Source organism: Macaca nemestrina, chromosome 11, assembly GCF_043159975.1.
Source record: "Macaca nemestrina isolate mMacNem1 chromosome 11, mMacNem.hap1, whole genome shotgun sequence".
NCBI lineage: Eukaryota > Metazoa > Chordata > Mammalia > Primates > Cercopithecidae > Macaca > Macaca nemestrina.
The window spans coordinates 110551511-110563515 of NC_092135.1; the positions used below are offsets into that span (position 1 = coordinate 110551511).

Consider the following 12005-nt stretch of genomic DNA (forward strand, 5'->3'; position numbering starts at 1 on the left):
AGGAAAATAGGTCTTGGAATATTTTTAGAAACATAGATTACAAACAATACAGATTTTAAATTAAACTTATAGTGTGGCACACCGTCAAGAATAATTCCTTCATTGGATATTCTTCATTTGTATTTCTGTGTAGCTGTTCTACTAAGAGTGATTAAAAACAAACAGTTAATAAATCTTTCTCTGAAGCTGGCTTTTGAAATGATATACAATCCCATTTTCTTTTATCTTAAAAGTCTCTATTTTTTCTCTTTCATTTCCAAACTAGAGAAAGCTCTTCCTTCTTCCCTGCCCCCAACATCTAGTGTGAAAGCTCTGGGCTTGCCAAAGTTAATTCCTTTCCAAGAAAGGGTAGCACTGTCCTCTAGTGGACATACAATATACCAAAATAATTGAACAAAAGAGAGAAATACCGTAAACTTTTAAATAGAACAATTCAATAGCAAGAATTTGAATGTATTGCTGTGTCTGTTTTTTATGTTTATCCTTTTTCTTTTTTTTTTTTTTTGAAAGAATGTCACTCTGTCGCCCAGGCCAGACTGTGGTGGCACGATCTCGGCTCACAGAAACCTTCTGGTTTCAAGCAATTCTCCTGCCTCAGTCTCCCGAGAAGCTGGGATTACAGGCATGCGCCACCACCTCTGGTTAATTTTATTTATTTATTTATTTATTTATCTATTTATTTATTTATTTATTTTTAGTAGAGACGGGTTTCGCTATGTTGGCCAGGCTGGTCTTGAACTCCTGGTCTCAAGTGATCCAACCACATTGGCCTCTCAAAGTGCTGGGATTACAGGCCTGAACCATCACACCCAACCCATGTGTCTGCTTTTAGATTTGTGCCTGTACACCATTCATTTTTCAAATAGTAATGGTCTGCATATGATGTTGGCAGTCAGCCATGATTTGTTAAAGCAAATGAAATCAAAGGACAATTAAATTGTTTTAACTTTCAGTACAAATATAAAATACTATGTTGCTGTTACCACTGCAGTGAACACCAGAAGTCATTCAGATTCCCAAGGCCCACAGCTTTGTGATAACCATTTAAAAGTAAACTCAAATATCCAATCCTGTACTCCCCACTACATCATGTGTCTTTGTAAGTTCTTACAGTACCATTCCTTTTCCTTCACAGTATTTGTCACAGTTTGAAATTCTATGGTGTGATAATTTGCTTAATATCTGTTTCACCCACTAAACATGTGAAGGCAGAAACTATCTCTTACGTTCACCACGATATCCTGACCACTTAGCACTGTACTTGGCACAAGATAGGGACACTGGATATATCTGATGAATTAATAAATATTCCAGGAAATAATTTACTGAGAATAAAAGTGGAGTTGAGGTATACTCTAAAACTTTAATAGTTTCATGTTAATTTACACTTAATAAGGTGCTCCTGTAGCCATGCCACTAACAACGAAACACAAAAATAAAATCAGCACACTGGCAGTTCTGTCTTTATCTACCCTTCCAGTTTTCAGCTCTCACAATCTGCTTCTCCCTGTTGTTTTTAATATCCTTTTTCTTCAACATGACATTATCATTTAGCAATGGATCCCTTACCAGAGAGAAATGAGTATCAGGCTTATAGTCCTAGTAGTGCTATCATCGCCAGCCCATACCCTGACATCTGCACGGAGGGCCCCATACCATTACCCACCTAACTCCCTTTACGGCATCATCTCTTGTGTGAAAGGACTCTCCCTACCTCGATTTCCTTATAAATTTCCTGGTCTTCTATTACTTTGTCTCCTACTCCTGATGACAAATTAATTGCATTTAATGATTTCTCGGGAGATTATATATTTCCCTCAAATTAAATAATTTAATTTTAACTAGATCCTTAAAGGGATAATCACTTAAACCCTGACAGTAAATGACATGACTTTATAGAAATAGATAATATTGAGCAGGTGAGATTTTTCATTTTTGAAATCACATGTGCTCCATCTTAATTGTAAGGCTGGGTCCCAAGCAACCAACAAACCCACTGTTTAACCCCAGCTAATTAGCAGAATTTTTTTTCCTGTTTTTAAAACTGGATTATTAACATGATGTCTGGTGCAGTTTGTTGCTACTACAAGAAAGTACTACTGTCACGGTTTTTCTTTGATGATAAAAGACTTGAATACATACTTATCTATAATCTCCTTAATTGTAGCTGTTTTCCTGTAAAATAAAATATGTAGAGGGTAGATACTATATGTCTTTGATGGCCTAGATGAGAGATACATATGTTTTTGATAAAGAGATAGTTAGACTTACCTGCTATCACCAGAAGGCAGACCTAGAATCGAAGGAGAAAACAAAGGGAAGCAAATCTATGTTCAATATAATGAAATTTCTAAAACATGTTGATGTTGAAAAGACATTGATTTCCTTATAAGGTATGATGTTCCTTATGAGGTAAGGTGTTTAATTAGATATCAGATGGTCATTTTGCAGGAATAAATATTGTAGAACTTATCCCTGGTTTTAGTAGATTTTATGAATAGAGTCCATAGAGCTCTACTAAGGGGCTCAGATAAGTTCATCCAGACTTAGTCTCTTTCCACTTCTTGGCTCTGCTATCAAAAGTGTTCATTTTATTCAGGTAAACTCTCTTAAACTTAGGTTGGCAAGATAGGCACCAACAGTATGAGGTTTACATCCAATCTTCATAGCCATTCCAGTTGAGATAGAGCTTTATTTTCCCAGCAACAGTTCTGAAATGGATATTCTTGGCTTGGTATATATAGTGACCAGAATGAATTACATGGCCATGAAAAACATTTTGATTAACCAGTGGAACCAAGGGGTGACAGCAATCAGTTCCACCCAAGTCACAAGGACTAAGAGTGAGGAGCAGGAAAGTTCCCCAAAAACCAGAGTATTATTATCAAAGGGAAAAATGGAGGTTGGACAGTCAAAAACAAAAGAATGGTTTATAGTGGGACCTGGATTTCTAAATCAAAGTAAATATACTTTGATTTCTAAACTATCTTTCAAGTCAAAGATTCTATGATTTACAAATTTCTTTTATTTTCTAAATGTAATTGAGATAAACTAATACTCTCTGAGGACTTCGGATTATTTTTATTTTTGAAAATAATGTTTTTTAAACCACAATTTCATTGATTTGAGATTTCTGAAAACACTCAATATTAATAAGAATGAGAATGTACGTGCATTGTCTTTATGAAGGAGGTCCTCTAGGTAACATTATTCCTCACATCTGAATAGGCCATATTGCACTATATCTTTTGCATCTAGTAAAAATCATTTATGATATTTCTTCAAATTAGTATTTGTGTTTCTTTCATGGAAAGCCATGAATATTGCAAGAAAGAAGATGATAATATTTGGGAATTCTATTGTCAAAATAAAATCTCTTTTCAGGCATCTACTATTGATGACTTAAAAATCCTGTCACAGGATTCATTGGGGATGATGTCACACAGGTTGTTCAGATTCAGAAATGCCTTCAGAAGTCTTAGGATGTTACATTGCTTATTCAAAGATCCTTTGCCAATGAAAGAAAGTAATGATCTGGGAAAGTTAAAGACTTCCATAACCTTCTCTGGACACACCCCCAAATAATCATTCTAAATAATTTGGTGTTGAACACCAGTGAATTGTTAATGCATGTATGAATATTGCTACAAATTTTAGAAGGCACTGAATTCCCTTTTAAACTAATATTCCATGAATGTAGCATAGTGTAGGGATTAAGAGTACAGATTCTGGTGCCCAGCTGCCAAGGTTCGGGTCCTAGCTTTACTGCCTATTAACTGGCTGACCTCAAGCTGAGAGTGATAATGGTTACTACCTAAAAGTAATATTATGAAGATTAAGTGAACCAATATTTATAAAATATTTATAATTACATATATCATATAAATACACCTTAAGATAGTTTTTTCTTTCCAATTCTGCTTCTGTGATTTGCAAAGAAATAGAATACAGTCATTTTATCAGTAATTGGCCTGATTTTGTCATCTTTACTGTCCCTTTAACAGATCATCACTTAATACAGGAAATGGATATTGGAATGTGCCTTTTTCTAGGGATTAATTGATATTATATTATAGGAGATAATATATCAGGAAAAGAATACAGACATCTAGAGAGAGAGTTTTTATTTCATGGACTTTATTGCTTCTTCAGATAGGTCTGTTTTGCAGATTAGATTATTCACTGAATACTTTGTACTCAATGCTTTGAAGTATGAAAGTATAGTAATTGACCATATTCATCTTGCCATTTTGTGTGTGACTCTGGTTTTATAAATACATATTCTGTCACTGAAGAATAGAAAATTCAACAAACGCAATTTCACAGCAAGAAAACATGTTTTTAAAATTAAGTGCCATTGTCAAATGAAGAAAGTATCATTTTACACTACTTTAAAAATATTAGCTGAGAAAGTCTGGATGGAAAAGAAACTATATTTGATATGCAACAGAAATCCATTCTTGTACAGATAAAACAAAGTTAGATGTTAGAAGTATTTTTTTTTTCAATTCTCTTGATTCTCATCAGTATAATTGCATTGCAATCATTGATCTAGTCTACATGGGCAATTTGGGAATCAAGGTTGGCACACAACTCTGTGAAGAGGGGGCAAAACAGATGCCAGTAAGGAGACATGAGATAAGCTCTAAAGTTAATTGGATTCACACTGTTTTATCAACATATAGACCTGGAATTATTTCACAAAATATTGGCTATTTGTTATTCATAAAAGCTGATAACTCCCACCAATCTCAAAACATACGATGTCTTGCTCATTCAATTTTAGCAAGTAAACTAAAAGAGTAACCAATGTGGTTGGTTTGTCTGTTTTATAGTTGTTTGATTTACACTGGTTAGTCAGAATTTTCTCTTAGGTTCAATAGATCTTGTTTAAACCACAGAATAGCTAATCCAATCCTACTTTATACAAATCCTAAAAGAAATTTGGTTCTTAGAGGACCATAAAGTATCACATGATGAAAAAGCGTATTACCGGCCGGTTGCGGTGGCTCACGCCTGTAAACCTAACACTTTGGGAGGCTGAGGTGGGAATGTTGCTTGAGTCCAGGAGTTGAAGAAGACCAGACTGGGCAACATGGCGAAACCCCATCTCTACAAAAAATGCAAAAATTACCTGGGCGTGGTTGCATGCACCCGTAGTCCCAGCTACTAGGGAGGTTGAGGTGGGGGGATCACTTGAGCCTGGGAGAGAGAGGTTGCAGTGAACTGAGAGTGTGCCACTGCACCCCAGCCTGGGTGACAGAATGAGACCCTGTCTCAATAGAAAAGGAAGAAAGAAAGAAAGAAAGAAAGAAAGAAAGAAAGAAAGAAAGAAAGAAAGAAAGAAAGAAAGAAAGAAAGAAGGGAGGGAGGGAGGGAGGGAGCGAGGGAGGGAGGGAGGGAGGGAGGGAGGGAGGGAGGGAGGGAGGGAAGGAAGGAAGGAAGGAAGGAAGGAAGGAAGGAAGGAAGGAAGGAAATATTATCCGCAAATTACATATTAAACTGTAATATAGACTGAATAATACATTAGATATATTGTCTATACATTTTCTTATTTTAAAATATTCTTATATTTAATATAGATATTGACCTAAGAATTGCTTCTTTTGACTATCCCTATTAAAATATGTAGGCCACTAATGTTTGATTCCTTTGAAAATTGAGCTAAAAATATATTTTATTTTCTCAACTGTAGATGAGAGCAATGGCATGGCAAGAAGGAATCTTGGACAAAATAATAGCAACACATATGTGTTTACATAAACCACAAGTGCATGTGTGTTGAGAAAACATATTTGATTATATAAAATATGCTATTTCCTTGCACTCAACTTTGCATTGAATTTTGTTATACTTACATGTTATAGTTTGATACTTAAGTATTGCAAACAAAATTGAATGTTTTGATATTAAAATTTATAACAATCTAAATATACATTCAAAAACAATTTTTAAAAAGTCATTGGTCACATTTGTTTACAAATGATAACAAGGAAATAACAAACATGAAACCACAAGTATAATTTGAATATGTTCTAAAAATATAATTTTATTATTTTACAAAATAAATTTTAATGGTGAGAGGTAGGTGATGTTATGAAAATACCAAATAATGTTTTACTCTAGCCATGGTGTTGTATACCAAGTTTAGGTCTTGGAAAAAGTTTTATAACTGAATTGTAATCCCCCAACGATTGGGATTTAACCTGAAACTGTAATATACTCCTTAGCTATAGAATCGCAAATAGGAATCTATGAAACTTAATGGCTGTATACTAATTGGAGTTGAATGTGAAGTATACCTTGGAGATACTGAAGGTCTGGGTCCAGACCACCTCAATAAAGTGAATATCACAATAAAGCAAGTCACATGATTTTTTTGTGCATCTAAACCTATGTTTACATTATAATGTGGTCAAGAGTGAAATAGCTTTATGTTTAAAAAACAATATGCACACCTTAATTTAAAAATACTTTATAACTAAAGAATGCTAGAAACCATCTGAACTTTAAATGAGTCATAATATTTTTCTTGATGGAGAGCCTTGCCTCAGCGTTGATGGCTGCTGACTGATTAAGCTGCTGGTTACTGATGGCAGAAGTTGCTGTGGCAATTTATTAAAATAAGACAACAATGAAATGTGCTGCATTGACTCTTCCTTTCAGGAAAGATTTCTTTGTAGCATGCAATGCTATTTGATAGCATTTTATCCACAGAATAATTTCTTTCAAAATAGAAGTCAATCCTCTTAAACCCTACCACTACTTTATCAACTAAGCTTATGTAATATTCTAAGTCACTTACTGTCATTTTAACAATGTTCATAGCATCTTCAGTACAAGTAGATTCCATCTCAAGAAACCACTTTTTCTCTTCCATTAGAAAAAACTCCTCATCTATTTAAGTTTTATTATGAGATTATAGTAATTCAGTCACATCTCCAGCCTCTACTTCAAATTCTAGTTTTCTTGCCATTTCCACCCCATCTGCAGTTACTTCCTCCACTGAAGTCTTGACCCCTCAAAGTCCCCCATGACAACTGAAATCAACTTCTTCCAAGCTTCAATGTTGACATTTTGACCTTCTCTCATGAGTCATGATTGTTCTCAATAGTATCTAGAGAGGTAATCCTTTCAAGAAAGTTTTCAATTAATTTTTTAATATATAATTTTTAAAATTTTAATTATTGATACATAATAGTTGTACATATTTATGGGATACATGTGATATTTTTATACAAGTATACAATGTGTAATGATTAAATCAGGGTAATTGGGATACACATTACCTTAAGCATTTATCAGTTACTTGTGTTAGTAATATTCCAATTCCATTCTTTTAATTATTTTGAAATATATAATAAATTATTGTTAACTATAGTTGCTCTATCAAGCACTAAATTCTACTCTTTCTAACTGTATTTTTGTATACACATTAACCATCTTCTCTGTATCCCTCCTTCTGCACTACCCATCCCAGCCTCAGTTAACCATCATTGTACCCTCTATATCCATGAGTTCAAATTTTGCCCCCACATATGAGTAAGAACATGCAATATTTATCTTTCTGGGCTTGGCTTATTTTACAAAACATAATGTCCTCCAGTTCTGTCCATGTTGCTGCAAATAACAGGAAATTATTCTTTTTAATGGCTGGATAATGTTCCGTTGTATACATGTATCAAATTATCCATTCATCCACTGATGGACACTTAAGTTGTTTCTATACAATAGTTATTGTGAATAGTGCTGCAATATACATAGGAGTGCAGATCTCTCTTCAATATGCAGATTTCCTTTCTTTTGGATATATAGCCAGAGATAGAATTGCTGAATGGTAGTTCCATTTATAATTTTGGGGGGAATATCCACACTGTTTTCCATAGTGACTGTACTAATTTACATTCCCACCAATGGTGTACAAGGGTTTCCCTTTCTCTACATCCTCACTGGCTTCCACTACCACCCGTCTTTTTTACAAAAGCCATTTTAACTGGGGTGAGATGATATCTTGTTGTAGTTTTGATTTGCATTTCTCTAATGATTAGTGATGTTGAACACTTTTTCATGCACCTGTTGGTAAGTTGTATGTCTTCTTTTGAGAAATGTCTATTCAGATCTTTTTCCTATTTTTAATGAGTTTTTTTTTTCCTATTGAGTTGCTTGAGCTCCTTATACATTCTGGTTATTAATTACTTGTCAGATGGCTAGTTTGCAAATATTTTCTCCCATGCTGGGTGTTGTCACTTCACTTTGTTGATTGTTCCCTTTGCTGTGCAGAAGCTTTTTAGCTTGGTGTGGTTCCATTTGCAGATTTTTGCTTTGGTTGCCTTTGCTTTTTAGGTCTTACTCAAGAAATCATTGTCCAAACCCATATCCTGGAGTGTTTCCCTAATGTTTTCTAGTTTCATAGTTTAGGGTCTTAGATTTAAGTCTAATCCATTTGTGTTTGATTTTTGTATATGTGTGATAGGAATATACAATTTTTGTATATAGTGATAGGAATCTAGTTTCATTCTTCTGCATATATATGTTCAGTTTTCCCAGCACTATTTATTGAAGAGGCTGTATGTTCTTGGTGCCTTTGTCGAAAATGAGTTTGTTGTAAATGTGTGGATTCATTTCTGGGACGTCTGTTCTGATCCATTGGTTTACGTGTCTGTTTTTCTGCCAGTACCATGCTGTTACGGTTACTATAGCTTTGTAGTATAATTTGAAGTCAGGTAATGTCTCCAGCTTGTTCTTTCTGCTCAGTATTGCCTTGGCTATTCTGAGTCTTTTGTGGTTCCACATAAATTTCAGATTTATTCATTCTATTTCTGTGAAGACTGTCATTGTTATTTTGATAAGGATTGAATCTCTAAGTTGTTTTGGGTAGTATGAACATTTTGACAATATTGATTCTTCCAATTCTTGAGCATGGTATGTCTTTCATCAGGGAGGGATGGAGTTAAAGTGTAAAGTTTTTACTTTTCTCTTTGCTTATTTTTTTCTTTTCTTTGTGATCAGAGATAAGTTATCATCAGTTTGAAATAATTTGTTACAAGCTGTTATTTTTAAGTCTTATGGTAACCATAAAGCAAAAATCTATAGCAGATCAACAAAAATCAAAAGCAAGAAATTAAAATATATTATCAGAAAAATCACTTATACACAAAGGAAGACAGGAAGGAAGGAAGGAAGGAAGGAAGGAAGGAAGGAAGGAAGGAAGAAAGAAAGAAAGAAAGAAAGAAAGAAAGAAAGAAAGAAAGAAAGAAAGAAAGAAAGAAAGAAAGAGGAAGGAAGGAAGGAAGGAGAGAAAAAAACAGAAAACAAATAACAAAATGGCAGTAGTAAGAACTTACCTATCAATTATAACATTGAATGCAAATGAACTAAATTCTCCAATCAAAAAACCTAGAGCAAATGAATTGATTTTTTAAAAAGACCCAACTATGTGCTACCTGCAAGAAACTCAATCCCCCTATAAAGACACAAATAGACAAAGACACAATAGATAAGGGGATGAAGAAAGATATTCCGTACAAATGAAAGCCAAAAAAGAAAGAGTATCTATACTTATATTAGATAAAATAGATTTTACTTTGCCAAGATCCATCCAAGGAATCACTATCTATGGCAGCTACAGCCTTACAAAATGCATTTTTTAAAGAATAAAACTTGGAAGTCAAAATTTCTCCTTGATCTATAAGCTTCAGAATGGATGTTTTGTTATGAGGCATGAAAATAACATTATTCTCCTTGTACGTCTTCATCTGAGCTCTTGGGTGATCAGACACATTGTCAATGTGCAGTGACACTTCAAAAGGAATCTTTGTTTTTCCTGAGCAGGAGTTCTCAACAGTGGGCTTAAAATATTCAATAAATCATGCTGTCAACAGATGTGTCTGTCATCCAGGCTTTGTTGTTATATTTAGAGAGCACAGGTAGCAGATTTAGCATCGTTATTAAAGGTCCTAGGATTCTTCAGAATGATAAATGAGCACTGGCTTCAGCTTAAAGTCACTAGCTGCATTATCCCCTAACAAGAGAGTCAATCTTTCCTGTGAAGCTTTGAAGCCAGGCATTGATTTCTCCTCTCTAGCTATGAAAGTCCCAGATGGCATCTTTTTCCAATAGAAGAGTGTTTTGTATACATTGAAAACGTGTTTTTTAGTGTAACCACCTTAATTAATGATCTTAGCTAGATCTCCTAGATAATTTGTTGCAGCTTCGATATCAACATTTACTGCTTCACCTTGCATTTTTATGTTATGGAGACAGCTTCTTTCCTATAACCTCATGAACCAGTGTCTGCTAGCTTCCTACTTTCCTCCTGCAGCTTCCTCATCTCTCTCAGCCTTCATGGAACTGAAGAGAGTTAGGGCCTTGCTCTTGATTAGCCTTTGGCTTAAGTGAATGTTGTGGCTGGTTTGATCTTGTATCCAAACCATTAAAACTTTCTCTATATCAGCAATAGGGCTGTTTTACTTACTTATTATTTGTATGTTCACTGGAGTAGCACTTTTCATTTTCTTCAAGAACTGTCCCTTTGCATTCACAAGTTGGTTAACTGTTTGGCACAAAAGGCCTAGCTTTTGGCCTATCTTGCTTTTTACGTGCCTTCCTCCACTAAGGTTAATTATTTCTATCTTGTGATTTCAAGTCAGAGACTTGCAAATCTTCCTTTCTTGAACACTTAGATGCCATTGTAGAGTTACCACAAAACAATTAATAGTAACGTTAAAGATCACTGATCACAGATTGCCGTAACAGATACAATAACAATGAAAAATATTGAAATATCATGAGAATTAGCAAAATGTCACACAGAGACACAAAGTGAACACCTGCTGCTGGAAAAATGGCATTGACAGACTTGTTCCATGCAGGGTCGCCACAGACATTGAATTTATAAAAAGCAATCTTCAAAGTGCAATAAAATGAGGTATGCCTATACTGTGTAATTATCTCAAACAGCCCAGATGCTTTCTTAGTGTCTGTTAAGAGTAGGGCAACTGCTCAGTAAAACTGAGCACAGCTACATAAGAATTCAGATGTATAAAACATTGCATTTCCTGCCTTGTGATCCAACCAATTTAGTATGTGTATTTTAAGCTACAATTTTTTCTTTTGAAAAATAAGCTATTTTTCTGAAATTATTTAACATCTTCCAACACAGTATAAAATGAGCTAAATTTTGAAAGAGAGACGAAAATAATTTATTTCAGTTCACCACGAATGTTCGGGAAACAAGGTCTTCAGGAAATACAATCCAGTAGACATTTTAATATTGTTGTTAGATGAAGGAAACATTATTTGGTTGCAGCAACACATAGTTTAGAAAAAAAAACTACAGAATGATTTGCTTAACTTAGAAATCATTATTTCTTCTGTTATTTACATATAAGCTCTCTCTTTCCAACTGGGTTGGAACTCTCTTGCAACTGGGTTGCAAGACTTAGTAAGACAAAATCACCTTATGTGTAGTTTTATTTACCTAACTAATAACTGCTGGTGATAATGGCCTTGTTGATGATATCCATCCACTCTGTCAATTTTTTTCATGTTAATTGTAGATAACTTCTATTTGTATTTTTATGATTTTGTACAGTCTTTGTAACAAATTTTATCATTATTATAAGCAAGTCCCTTCTCCTGTTTTCCTGCAATGGCTATATCGGGTTCTATTCTTTTCTACGCAACGCTTCTAATGTAGACTTAATTTTAATGAGAAAATTTTGATTTGCTCCCAACTTTCCATTTTCAGGCCCAGAATATGACCTCCTTTGCTTTCTTCCATGTATGGTTTATATTTTAGGCTTATTGAGAAATCAGAAGGATCAGTAATAAGAGACCAAAAAATGGATTTAGTATTCTAAATGCAGATTTTTTATATTAATACGAAATGGGAAATGCTATTCTCTTTTTTTGAAATTGAAATTTCGTTTCTAGAAGAAAAATTTGTTATACTCTGTCAATTTAATTTTATAAGTAAATCACTTTGATAACTCAAAAAGCTAACC

At 34.2% G+C, this 12005-nt stretch overlaps 1 protein-coding gene across 1 annotated transcript in view; it reads right to left on the bottom strand.

The window, feature by feature from the left end:
* Positions 1-6083: 6083 nt before the first annotated feature.
* The window catches only part of LOC139357207 (uncharacterized), a 302109-nt gene continuing 296187 nt past the window's right edge, over positions 6084-12005 (bottom strand). The window contains exon 6 of the mRNA XM_071073328.1: positions 6084-7131. The gene's annotated coding sequence lies outside the window, so the exon portion shown is untranslated. The remainder of the gene's footprint in view (positions 7132-12005) is intronic.